Source organism: Lissotriton helveticus, chromosome 6, assembly GCF_964261635.1.
Source record: "Lissotriton helveticus chromosome 6, aLisHel1.1, whole genome shotgun sequence".
Classification (NCBI taxonomy): Eukaryota; Metazoa; Chordata; class Amphibia; order Caudata; family Salamandridae; genus Lissotriton; species Lissotriton helveticus.
The window spans coordinates 162,369,674-162,383,446 of record NC_136067.1 but is presented as its reverse complement, the minus strand read 5'-3'; the positions used below and the strand labels follow the sequence as shown (position 1 = coordinate 162,383,446).

Sequence of the window (13,773 nt, the reverse complement as noted above, 5' to 3'; positions counted from 1 at the left end):
AGCTTCTTCTTCTGTTCTTGCCGGTTCTTGTCTGAGGAGGCAAGGTTTAGGGTTGCCCCTAAATACTAAGTTTAGGGGCGTTAGAGGTAAGTAAAGGTTGGGACTAATGGTCCCTTACTTGGGGTGGGTACACCCCCTATTATGCCACCCTACAGTGGGAGGAGGGCATATGCCTCACTCTGGTTGGCTGGGTCCCACCCATCTGCAAGATGGCAGGGACTGAGAGTTGTGCTTCACCTCGCCCTCCCCCCCCTTGAGGGGTGGTTTGGCAAAGGTGGGCATACCTCCCTTCCTCACTTAGTTTTCCCGCCGATTCTCCCGCCAAAAGTGGGGGTCAAAACCGGTGGGGGGCAGTTGCTGGAAGCAGCAGAGGCCTGGGAAGGCTCACAAAGGCGGCAAGCCTTTGAAGCTTCCCCTTCGTGGACCCTGCCGATCCTGGGGGAGGAGGCTTGGCACCTCGTCCCAGGATGTGCATAGTTTCAGACACCCGAGAGCAGCAGGCTCTCGACCCAGGGGTCCAGAAACATGTCTAGTGGTGGCAGCTGGCGAGCAGCCACTCAGCCTGGACACTAGTGTTAGGTCGTTTTACAGGGGGCATCTCTAAGATGCCCACTCACCCCATAGAAGTTGCATCGGCGGATAGTCTTACTCCAAAATTGGACTCTCCCATGCCCACACTGGTGTGTTCTCTGATCTATAGGCCTCCTATTGTGATGGGGGAATTCACCAAAGAACTAGCAAATATCTTGCACCCTTACCATAGACTAGGCAAAAATCTAGTTAGTTGGAGACCTGAATAGACCAGTTATGGACCACTAATCTCTCGGTCCAGAGCTTAACAGTTAAGCCATGTGTCTGGTCAGACCACTATCTAATAAATGTTACCTTAAGTGGTCTATCATTAGTCAAACCCTCAGCTGGCCCTAAATTGATGACTAGGAACTGGAATCGTATCAAGTTGTCAGATTTTCTCAATGCCCTGGAATCTAATCTACCGCCAAGAATAGACAAAGTTGATAAGTTCAAGACCGCTTTTACAAACTGGCAAATAAAGGCGAGTGGGATACATGCCCATTACAGACCAATGCCAGTTGCTTGAGGCGGCATGAAGCTCCCAAGTCGTTCTCTGCAGAGCTGAAACTAGCAAAAATTAAAAACCCGCAGGCTGAACGGAAATGGCGGAGAACTTATGCACCAGAAACAAGGAATAGTATAACGAGTAGTACTCCTGACGTGACGAATTATAAAAAACCAAAAAGTTGATCAATTTCGGAACTTCTGACGTGATGGTTAAAACATGGATAAACTTGAAAAACTATGGGAAAATAAAATGCTTCAAATTGGATTACTATGGTGGAAGTGTATTACTTGGAATACCTATGCATATACGGCTGTGCAACTCGTGTTTGACTTGCTAAACCGGCGGGTCACTAGTTTACAGATCCAGAAACAAGGGAAATCTATGGAAAAACTCTGACAGACTATAAAGTAGCCATTCTAGAGGCAAAAAAAAAACCAAATCTTTTTTGAGCAAAGTCTTAAGCTCGGAAAACAAAACTAAAGACATCTTTAATATAGTTAAGGAACTATCTAACCCAGACAGTTTAACACCTGCCATCACTCCCTCTCAAGCTATATGTGACAACTTGAATGGTTATTTTGTGAACAAGACTCAATTGCCCCTAGTCCACAGAACTGGAATTCACAACAGTAATATATCAATCCGGTAATACTCTCTACCTTCCAAGGCATAAATTTTGATTCTCACAGAATTAACAAATAAATTAAAATCCGGCTCACCCAAAGACCCATGCCCCCCTGCAATACAAAAAGAATTATTTGCCAGTTTCCCAGATACCACCCTTTCACTGCTTAATCTGTCACTTGAGCAAGGTGTGGTTCCACATGCTTTTAAAGACGCAGTCCTAATCCCTCTTCAAAAGAAAGCCAGTGTGGATCCCCGAAAATTGGGTAAATATAGACCCATCTCGCTTCTCCCGTATCCAGCAAAGATCCTTGAGGCACATGTAGCTAAACTTCGCTGTACCTTCATTGAAAAGACCAAATTCTTAGACTCCCACCAAGCAGGCTTTCGGCTACCTCACTTGACTGAATCAGTCACCCTAAGAGTTGTGGGCGACCTGAAGGAGGGGGCAGACAGAGGGTGCACGTACGCATTGGTCCTGCTCGACCTGTCGGCGGCATTCGATACTGTGGATCATATGATATTGACAGATAGAATGGCTGCTGCAGGTCTGGGAGGAACTTCCTTAAAATAGATGAAATCCTTTCTGAGGGACCGTACCCAATCAGTCAGGCTTACACCCTACAGCTCTGCCAGTGTTACCACCACCTGCTGGGTGCCACAGGGCTCCTCCCTGTCCCCCCCACCTGTATGACCTCTATATTCGCCCCTGATCCATTTCCTCCAACAGAGGAAGGTTGAGATCTACAATTATGCAGATGACATGCAATTGATTTTCTCAATTGACGAGACAGAGGACTCCAAGGCATTTTTTCTAGACACTGTTAATCATCAAAGACTGGATGAATTACAACCACCTTATATTGAACTCTGATAAAACAGAGATAGTCCTTTCCAACAACAGACTACCCCATTGGACTCCTACACACTGCCCGTATGCATTAGGACCTCCACCTATACCTAAGAATTCTGTCAAGAGCCTCGGCATTCAAATTGACGCTAACCTCTCTGTGCAATCCCAGATAAACATGGTTATGTCATCCTGCTTTTATCAGCTGAGGAACTTTAAAAAGGTCAGGAGATTTTTTACTAGATAAGCAAGCATGGTAATCATGATGCCTATGATTCTTTCTAGGTTAGACTATGCCAATGCTATCTACCTAGGTCTCCCCGCCAACCAAATCTTCAAGCTCCAGCTAATACATAATCAAGCTGCCAGAATCATTTACCAACGACCGAGACACTACCATACTAAGCCACTGATGAAGCAGCTTCACTGGCTTCCCGTGGCACAGTGGTCCATGTTTAAGACAGGCTGTGTTATCTTTAAAGCAATCTACGACACAGGCCCCAAATTTATCTCTAGTTAGATCCATCCGTACCTCCTACCTCCCTAAATGGGACCTCAGATCGGCAACAATGAACCTGCTGATGATTTAAAGATTTAAGCTCAACAGAACCGGTAGCACACGATTCTCTATTCTGGGCCCCCAATCCTGGAACTCCTTGCTGATTGAGATTAGGCATACAACGGATTACATGTGCCTCAGAAAAAAAACTGAAAACTTGGCTTTTCACTCAGGCCTATTGCTAGATACAACTTCAGGGGTGGCTCGTAACTCAGTGCCAAGAGACCTTTGGTGTACGTGCGCTCAATAAATTCCCTATAACATAACATTTTTCATTAAATTTCACACTGGCATCAGTGTGGGTTTAATGTGCTGAGAAGATTGATGCCAAACTTCCCAGTTTTCTGTAAAGCCATTATGATGCTGTGGGGATCGTGATGACAAATTCCCAATACTCTTTATGGCAGCACTGCACTTAAAATGTCTAAGAATTGACTTAGACACTGTAGGGGTACAGGGCTCATGCACCTGTACCCTCACCACTGGTTTAGTGCACCCAGCTAGAGGGGTGGCTGACCTATGCCAGGGTAGTAGGTTGTTGGCACGGCATGTGCCATGTTATCTCTTCACTTTGAACCGCACCATAAAAAAACAGCCTGCAATGGTAGTGCATGTATAAAGGTACAGGGTGGCACAATAAGTGCTGCAGCCCTTAGAGGCCTTCCCTGGCCACAGTGCCCTTGGTACCTGTAGCAGCATTTGCAAGGGACTGACCTGTGGCCAAAGAGTGCCAATTGGGTTTTGTCTTAATGCAGGTTTAGGGAAAGAACATAGGTCCCGGGTGCCTGTTTGACAGGAACCCAGGGCACACGCAGTCAAAGTACATCAGCAGTTTGGCAAAAAGTGGGGGCAACCATGCAAAAAGGGGGCACTTTCTTAAACTCTGATTCCCTTGACACAAGACGGACCTAGAAGAGCTGAAGAAGTGAGAGCTGCAGACTGCAGGTGGACATTGGTGCAAAACCCTAACTGCCTCGACAATTGCAACAATCTGACTCGTCCAGCAGCTGTACATCCTCTAAAAGTTTGGAGGGCCTCCTGTACTTCGCCAAACCATCAGCATCTCCATTGAGTTTGAGGAGCCGCAACACCCGGTTCACTGTTCTGCTGTTCACCGGGACTACTGACTCAGCAGCCGCCCAGGAGAAGATCACTGTGCTCCAGGAGGTCAGATCAGTCTCCCCACCAAGTGGGAAGACGCCATGACCAACCGGAGCCGCCCTGCACCAGGACCTGGGGTATCGGACCCCTTACAGCAACCAAAGCTGGTTTGAAGTCCAATATGGACTCCAACACCGAAGCGATCGGCCTACTGATGAGGGATGTCAGCCATGCAGAGGCCAGCACCGAGAGTGGCCTAGCTGTCCTGGTTTGCCCCTTCTGCAGGTCTGACTTAGAACCGTGAGTGCCTTTGACGCACGGGCCCAGCCGACCAAAACCCTCTGCACCTGAACTGCCTGCCTGGGTCCACGACAACAGACTATGCCCCCCAGGATCATCACGAGCTGAGCCCTCATTTGGGAGCTCATGGACTTGTCCCCCTCTGCAGCCTGTTTCTAGGTGGCCCCCCTCTTGACCTACTTGTAGCACCAAGGCTACCACCCATCCAGCACTTTTGCACTCCAGAACAGGTAACATTGAACTGCTGATGGTACTTTGGACCTTGGCCTTATCTCTTAAGGGAACCCCCGGAATACAATTGCAAGTACTTGTGTGCAGTATGTCCCTTTTTCTCCATAGGAAAGCAGTACCGTGTAAAAACGCATTTCTGCTACAATCTTACTTACTAGTGAAAATTGATAACTCGAAAAGTACTTACCCTTTTACAAAGTTCTTTGTGTTAAAATGTACATACAAATACTTATTTTCCTAAAGTTGGTCTGGAGTTTCTTCTTGACTGTGTGTTCAACAAATGCTTAACAATACCCTCTGATACGGCTAAAATGCTCCTCCTCATTACTACAAAAGAGTGTTTGGGATTATTAATTTATTAATGCTGATACCACTTGGTCAATATGTGATTCCACAAAGAAACCCACAATTGACTTAAGTCCAAAATTATTTGTCATTTTTTTTCAATTTTCGATTTTCGCAAATTTTTCTGATCTAAACTGTTAGTGCCTTAAGTCAAGTCCCCCAGTCCTTTGTATTTGAATTTTATAAAGGATACTAGTACTTGGGCCTTAAATACTGTTAGAATTTTTTTATATCTTTTAAAAATATATCAACTTCAGTAAAACATGTCAACCTTAGAGGATAGATTCCAGTAACTCAACCAAAGCACAACTCGAGGATATTGCTTGCTGTGTTTGAGTCCAGGCAAGAGAAGAAGACACTGAAAACATTGATGAAGATCGTGTCGTTGAGGATGAGTATGCTAACAGTACTCATGGGCGTACCACTGTTCTTGGTTTTTAACTAGGAGGTGTGGTTCGTCCGCAGAATAAAGTTATTAGTAGGAGGACACTCCATCCTATTTTAAAGTCACTATTTCTTTGTTGCATTGCTATTCACTTGACCATCAAGGATCAGCCATCACTGACGGTTCGCGTATGTTGGTGGACCAAATCCTTAACCAGCAATAGATGGTGCGGTGTTTGCTGTCCCAATGATCAGGGGACCAGACTGACATGCACTTGGGTTTGGCCAAATGATAGGACTGATCACTGAGTCTATTTGATGGAAACCCTTCACTAATTGTTCTGGATTTGTCAGCCATGTATGAATGATCTGCGCTGTGTTGGCTTTTCCTATACACATGGTGTTCACCATATATTGAATTATGCTGTCTTACTGTGATTTATACACCCCGAGATCCTGGTGACTCGGACTGACAGTCCAGCTATATAATTAAGCTGATAGACCCTCTGTGTTTTCTGTGTTATACGTACACCAGAGGACGCAATACCCAGAGGAAGAGGATAACAGTAGAAACTTCTTATCTAAAACTGTACCTGATGGTAGGCCAGGCCCCAAGATGAACTAAAGGATGGAGTCCAGGAGCTGGTAAGACTAACTAGAAAAGTAGCCCTGGAGGCCAAAATCCTGGCCATAGAGAACGAAGGGGCTGGATGGGTCTAGCACCCATAAGTGGTGACAGCAACAAGGTAAATAGAGATAGGGAGTAACATTTGTTCTCAAAATTCCTAAAGGGAATGTCTCCAAAATATGTTGGGGGTGATATCACAACATGGTTGACAGTTCTTGGTGTTAAAATATATATAAAAATACTTCTTTTTTTAAAATCGGTTTTGAGTTTCTTCTTGAGTGGGTCTCATTTATTGACTTTGTGTTCATCAACTGCTTAACACTACCCTCTGATAAATCTAAACTGCTCACCCACGCGACCACAAAAGATAGCATTTGGGATTAATAATTTAAGCCCTGTAAACCAATAAGGGGTGTCTAGATTTTCTACATTTTGTACCTCGTTTTGATACACTACATACAAATCACACATGGGACTCAATGTGTGATTTCTGTAACCCCACCTCTGCTGTCCTGCCAGACATCACAGCATGCAGGCACATCCCCTTCTCACGCCCCATTACTAGCTGGAGTCCATTGGGTTTGGGGAGATGGAACAACCCATCCTTGGAACTTTTGCTTAGTAGCCTCATCTGGGGAAGCAAGGACTGTGGTTTTGTAAGAAAGTGGCTCTATATATACTGGACCAAAGTAAGGTACAGTGTGTGTATAGAGTCCCCAGAGGTATGACAGAGGTTAAAGTTAGATATAACATTACTCTCTAAAGTGGTAGCTTGCTCGAGCAGTAAGGCCGTATCAGAGGACAGTGTAAAGCATTTGTTGTACACACTGTCAGCAAAAGGTTTCACACACTCAAGAACTGAACTTTAGGCCATTTGTTTTATATCAAAAGACATAGTTTTATTTTAGAACCAACAGGTATCAAAATATACTTTTCTCAATATGAGTGACTTTAGGTAATTACTTTGCAGAAAGGCATTAGACTTTGTAAGTACAATAGCTACAGTGGTTGCAGTAGGCAACACAATTTCAAACTCAATTTAACATTGAGCTCAATGGGTTCTTCTACATAAATGCAGTTGATTACTTTAAGGATTACATTTCTAACCCCAGGACTGGATCCTGGATTCAGTCCCGGGACATAAGCTGTAAACAGTGAAGTAAAAGCGTTTTGGTTACAGTTGTGTTTTTTAAAGAATATAAATTTATTTTCAAAGTTGACAGAAACTTTTCAGTGAAAACCAACCAATGTTATCCTATTGGAGGAAATTCAAGTCACAGGTAAAGTAGGTTCTTGTTACTTTTGTAATCCAGTACTTGACTCCTAAGTTCAGCACTGGTACCTCTACCTAAGACAGGCAAGTAATTACGTTTTGGTATTTGGTACGATTTTTAACCCCTTCGACGCTCATGACGAGCTGGGCTCGTCATGGCGTAGCCTCCTCGCACGCTCATGACGAGCCCAGCTCGTCACGTAAAGTGCGCTTTTTAAAAACCCAGCGTACGGGCGGAATTCCGCCCGCACGCATGCGGTTAAAGATTATTTGTAGTTTGCAAAAATCGACACTTAGAAAAATTTCACGGAAAAACAGTCAAAGGATTACTTTTGTGGTTCAGTACTGGGCTAAAATGTATAGTACTAGCTCCTCTCCTGATCACAGGTGAGTAATTCGAAATCCGTTTTTCGGTTGATTTTCGATGAATATTTTAAAGTTTCAAAACTCCACACTTAGAAGAAATTTCAAGTGAAAACCAGTCAATGTTAACCTATGGAAGTAAAGTCAGTTATCGGCTTTTAGGTAAGTACACGACTGGTGGAGTTAAGGTCCTGGGCATAGACTATGGGGTCTCCCAGGGTCGGAAAGGTACAGTAGTTACACCCTCAGCGGCACAGGGGCAGCCAGGTGCTGAGAGAGTAGGCCAAATGCAATCCAATGGAGAGTAGGGGGCCTTTGGTTGGTGGCTGCAAGCAAGCAGGCCACGCGGCTGTGGGAGCTGAGCTCCTGGTCACTTACCCAGGGCAAGTGGGGAAGTAGAGTAGGATAGTAGTTGCACTTCCAGCGTCACTTGGGCGGCTGGGTGCAGGGTGCTTTTGTGCCTTCGGGCGCTCAGTGTTATCCAATGGGAAAGTTAAAAAGTGAACAAAGGCTCAGGGACAGATTCTTCCGGTGTGACCACCACTTCGAGAGGTAAGTTGTGATCTTGAAGAAGAGGAAGGTACCCCAAAGGAAGGCACAGGGGGCCGCGGGGCGCCCGGTGCAGGGGTGTCTTTTGGCGTTGGGAAATCTTACCCTCACCTGGTCGCGGTTGGAGGGGCCCCTGGTTCTGAGGCTGAATGCGTCATCTGGGTCGTCGAGGAGGGTCTTTGGGCACTGGACTCCGGGTCACAGTCGCCGGGGGGGGATGTCCTCGTGATCTTGGATCACTCGGGCACAGGCCGGGCTTGGCGGGTGCAGAGTGGGCTGGATTTGCGGTTCCTGGCTAGCACCAGGGGTATTGCTGTTTGAGCAGAACCACTGCTTGTGGGAGTCCCAGTCTTTTGGAAGGTTCAAGGCAGGCAGGTCCTCCGGGGTTTTCGAGGTTGGTGTCCGCAGGAGATGCCGGAGTTTCGCAGGAGCAGGTTCAAGGATCAACAGCCCTGTAGGGTTCTGGGGCCAAGTCAGTTGGCGTTGTCCTTTTGTTAGCAGCTGCACGGCATGTCTTCTTGTTGCTTGTTCTTCTTCTTGTTGCAATCGGGATCTAAGGAAGGAAGGTTCAGGGTGCCCCTAAATACAAATTTTAGGGGCATTACAGGTAGGGCAAGGGCAGGGACCAATGGGTCCCTGTCCTGGGGTGAGTACACCCCCTAGCCTGCTCTTCTCCTGTGGGAGGGGGGCAGGAGCCTAGCTGGGATTGGGCAGCACTCCCCATCTACAAGATGGCCGGAGTCGTGCTTCACCTCACCTCTCCCACCTGAGGGGTGGGGTGGGCACAGGGTGGCACACCCCCTTTCCTCACTTAGGGTTTACTGCCGTTCTTCCCGCCAGAGTGGGGGTCAGAACCGGTGGGGGCCAGTTGCTGAGTACAGCAAGTGGCCTGGAGAAGCTCACAAAGGCGGGATGCCTTTGAAGCTTTCCCTGCCCATCCTGGGGAGGAGGCTTGGCACCTCGTCCCAGGATGTGCAGGCCCCTGAGAGCGGCAGGCTCTCGACCCAGGGATCCAGAAGCATGTCTGGTGGTGGCAGCCTTGGTAGCCACACAATCAGGACACTGGGAGTTAATTAGGTTTCAGGGGGCATCTCGAAGATGCCCTCTGTCGTGCACTTTACATTAAATCCCACACTGGCATCAATCCGGGTTTAATGTGCTGAGAAGTTTGATATCAAACTTCTCAGTCTTCAGTGAAGCCATCATGGTGCTGTGGAGTTCGTAATGACGTCCTCCCAGCACCATATACTCCTAATCGCAGCACTGCACTTACAGTGCCCAGGAATGGCCCTGGGTACTCTAGGGGCACAGGGCTCATGCACCTGTGCCCACACCACTGGCATAGCGCACCCAGCTACAGGGGTGATTGATGGATGCCAGGGCAGTGAGCTTGTGGGCATGGCACACAGGGCTGTGTGCCATGTCGACTCTGTTTAGTTCTGAGAGTCACTCAGCCTGCATTGGCAGTGTGTGGGTGTCAGGGTACAGGGCCCCTAAGGGTAGCACAATATGTGCTGCATCCCTTAGGGGCCTTCTCTCGTCACCATGCCCTGGGTACCTAGGGTACCATTTACTAGGAGCTGACAGGTGGCCAGAGATGCCAATTGGGTTTTAGTTTCAACATAGTTTTAGGGAAGGAACACAGCCCCTAGGCACCTTGTTGGCTGGAACCCAGGGCACACTCAGTCAAAGCACATCAGAAATTCAGCAAAAAGTGGGGGCATACCTATGCAAGAAAGATTATTTACAAAAAGGGGTGGTGATGGACAGAGTCTCTGAATTAAGCAGAGTACTCTCACCCAGTCAAGAGATCAGGGCTAGATCCAACACCGTTTTTTAGCTCATTGCACCATCCCAGTTTCAGAACCTGGCTGTATGCAAATTAGTCTGTCCCTGGCCCAGTGCATCATGGGAACAGGGCAGACCAGACTACAAAAGCCAATTCTTACACTGGGAAGGAAACAAGCTTCCGGGGACCGGTTTCTGGCATTTCAGCCGTCTTCGGCCTGGCTTGCTTGAATCCTGATGGTGCAATGAGCAAGGGACTCACATCTGAGTATACCCTTCCACGCTTAGGGTGGACAAAATTATTTACAAAAAGGGGTGGTGATGGACAGAGTCTCTGAATTAAGCAGAGTACTCTCACCCAGTCAAGAGATCAGGGCTAGATCCAACACTGTTTTTTAGCTCATTGCACCATCCCAGTTTCAGAATCTGGCTGTATGCAAATTAGTCTGTCCCTGGCCCAGTGCATCATGGGAACAGGGCAGACCAGACTACAAAAGCCAATTCTTACACTGGGAAGGAAACAAGCTTCCGGGGACCGGTTTCTGGCATTTCAGCCGTCTTCAGCCCGGCTTGCTTGAATCCTGATGGTGCAATGAGCAAGGGACTCACATCTGAGTATACCCTTCCACGCTTAGGGTGGACAAAATTATTTACAAAAAGGGGTGGTGATGGACAGAGTCTCTGAATTAAGCAGAGTACTCTCACCCAGTCAAGAGATCAGGGCTAGATCCAACACCGTTTTTTAGCTCATTGCACCATCCCAGTTTCAGAACCTGGCTGTATGCAAATTAGTCTGTCCCTGGCCCAGTGCATCATGGGAACAGGGCAGACCAGACTACAAAAGCCAATTCTTACACTGGGAAGGAAACAAGCTTCCGGGGACCGGTTTCTGGCATTTCAGCCGTCTTCGGCCCGGGTTGCTTGAATCCTGATGGTGCAATGAGCAAGGGACTCACATCTGAGTATACCCTTCCACGCTTAGGGTGGACAAAATTATTTACAAAAAGGGGTGGCGATGGACAGAGTCTCTGAATTAAGCAGAGTACTCTCACCCAGTCAAGAGATCAGGGCTAGATCCAACACCGTTTTTTAGCTCATTGCACCATCCCAGTTTCAGAACCTGGCTGTATGCAAATTAGTCTGTCCCTGGCCCAGTGCATCATGGGAACAGGGCAGACCAAACTACCAAGCCAATTCTTCACCAGAAAGGAGACAAGCTACCGGGGACCGGTTTCTGGCATTTCAGCCGTCTTCGGCCCGGCTTGCTTGAATCCTGATGGTGCAATGAGCAAGGGACTCACATCTGAGTATACCCTTCCACGCTTAGGGTGGACAAAATTATTTAGCAGTGAGCTAAATAACGGTGATGGATCAAGCCCTGATCTTTGGACTGGGTAAGAGTGGTCTGCTTAATTCAGACACTCTGTTCATCACCACCCCCTTTTCTGTATCGTTTTTGGCCACTTTAGGTGTGGCAGGGTATACTCAGACATGAGTCCCTTGCTCACTGCTCCATCAGGATTCAAGCAAGCCGGGCCGAAGAGGCTGAAATGCCAGAAACCGGTCCCCGGTAGCTTGTCTCCTTTCTGGTGAAGAATTGGCTTGGTAGTTTGGTCTGCCCTGTTCCCATGATGCACTGGGCCAGGGACAGACTAATTTGCATATAGCCAGGTTCTGAGCTGGGATGGGGCAGTGAGCTAAATAACGGTGATGGATCAAGCCCTGATCTTTGGACTGGGTAAGAGTGGTCTGCTTAATTCAGACACTCTGTTCATCACCACCCCCTTTTCTGTATCGTTTTTGGCCACTATAGGTGTGGCAGGGTATACTCAGACATGAGTCCCTTGCTCACTGCTCCATCAGGATTCAAGCAAGCCGGGCCGAAGAGGCTGAAATGCCAGAAACCGGTCCCCGGTAGCTTGTCTCCTTTCTGGTGAAGAATTGGCTTGGTAGTTTGGTCTGCCCTGTTCCCATGATGCACTGGGCCAGGGACAGACTAATTTGCATATAGCCAGGTTCTGAGCTGGGATGGGGCAGTGAGCTAAATAACGGTGATGGATCAAGCCCTGATCTTTGGACTGGGTAAGAGTGGTCTGCTTAATTCAGACACTCTGTTCATCACCACCCCCTTTTCTGTATCGTTTTTGGCCACTATAGGTGTGGCAGGGTATACTCAGACATGAGTCCCTTGCTCACTGCTCCATCAGGATTCAAGCAAGCCGGGCCGAAGAGGCTGAAATGCCAGAAACCGGTCCCCGGTAGCTTGTCTCCTTTCTGGTGAAGAATTGGCTTGGTAGTTTGGTCTGCCCTGTTCCCATGATGCACTGGGCCAGGGACAGACTAATTTGCATATAGCCAGGTTCTGAGCTGGGATGGGGCAGTGAGCTAAATAACGGTGATGGATCAAGCCCTGATCTTTGGACTGGGTAAGAGTGGTCTGCTTAATTCAGACACTCTGTTCATCACCACCCCCTTTTCTGTATCGTTTTTGGCCACTATAGGTGTGGCAGGGTATACTCAGACATGAGTCCCTTGCTCACTGCTCCATCAGGATTCAAGCAAGCCGGGCCGAAGAGGCTGAAATGCCAGAAACCGGTCCCCGGTAGCTTGTCTCCTTTCTGGTGAAGAATTGGCTTGGTAGTTGTGAGAAGTTGGCCTGATGTGCAGTGTTCACTATTCTAGTGATCACTATGTATCAGTCCAAACAACCCTTATTGATGATTGGTTGTAAGTCAACCTTATAGACCAGCTATCCTAGTAGCATGGATACGAGCAGTCTAAGGCTAAGACTCTAGAGGGCGTGTTAAGCCAGCTGTTTTACCATCACATTACCCCTTGAACACCCAGTGAAAGGACACCACACAAGTGTTATGAAAATAAACAATGTATTTATTAGAATCACAACAGCCCTGTACTCTTTATGAGGACAGGGTGCTAGGCACACAACAAAACTCTTACGAAAATACTTAAGTTAGCACGGTATACACAAATGCCCGAGGGGCACGAAAAACCATATACTTTAAAAGTGGAATGCGAAATTACTAGCAGGTAAGTACAGTACTAATAGGCTTTGGAATCGCTAGGACTTGACTATGGAATCGTTAGATTACTTCTAGGAGGCCTAGGGGACTCGGGTGCAGAGTGTGCACTCTCACGCGGGATGCGGGACAAAGTCTATGGTAGCTAGTAACACTAAAGTTAGTGTTCACGGGCGAACCCGACCTGGTAGGGAGAAAACGACAGTGGATCCTGACCCTTGGATAGTGAGGCTATGCTGGGGCACCGAAATGCCGAAGTTACCTAGCCCAGGGGCTGCAGCTGCATAGGTCTCAAAAGACGTCGGGAATCCTCGTTGCCGGACCAGGAGCCTGGAAGAAAGATGCTGGCAGGCGACCAGTGAAGAGAGTTCGAAGTGATCCAAGCCTGGATCTGGAAGATGGATGACACCTGAAAGCAGAGGGGACCAAGTTCGTGACTACTAGCCAGTAGTCAGTGGGCACCAGGAGGGCACCGGATGGTAGTCACCTCGACTAGGTGAGTGGGCGACGCTGTGCCCTGCAGATCTCACGGACCAGGAGGCGTTGTCGGCGACCAGGATGGAGAGGCGAGCTGTCCCACGATGGATGAAGCTGTCGGCGTCGAAGAACCCAGGATTGGGCAACAAAGCCTTGGCTAATTCAAGCCCACGCGGTGGACT

At 47.8% G+C, this 13,773-nt stretch overlaps 1 protein-coding gene across 1 annotated transcript in view; it reads left to right on the top strand.

Annotated features, from left to right (window-relative positions):
- Positions 1-13,773, top strand: part of PARP1 (poly(ADP-ribose) polymerase 1) — a 468,102-nt gene that overhangs the window by 225,711 nt on the left and 228,618 nt on the right. The window lies entirely within an intron of this gene.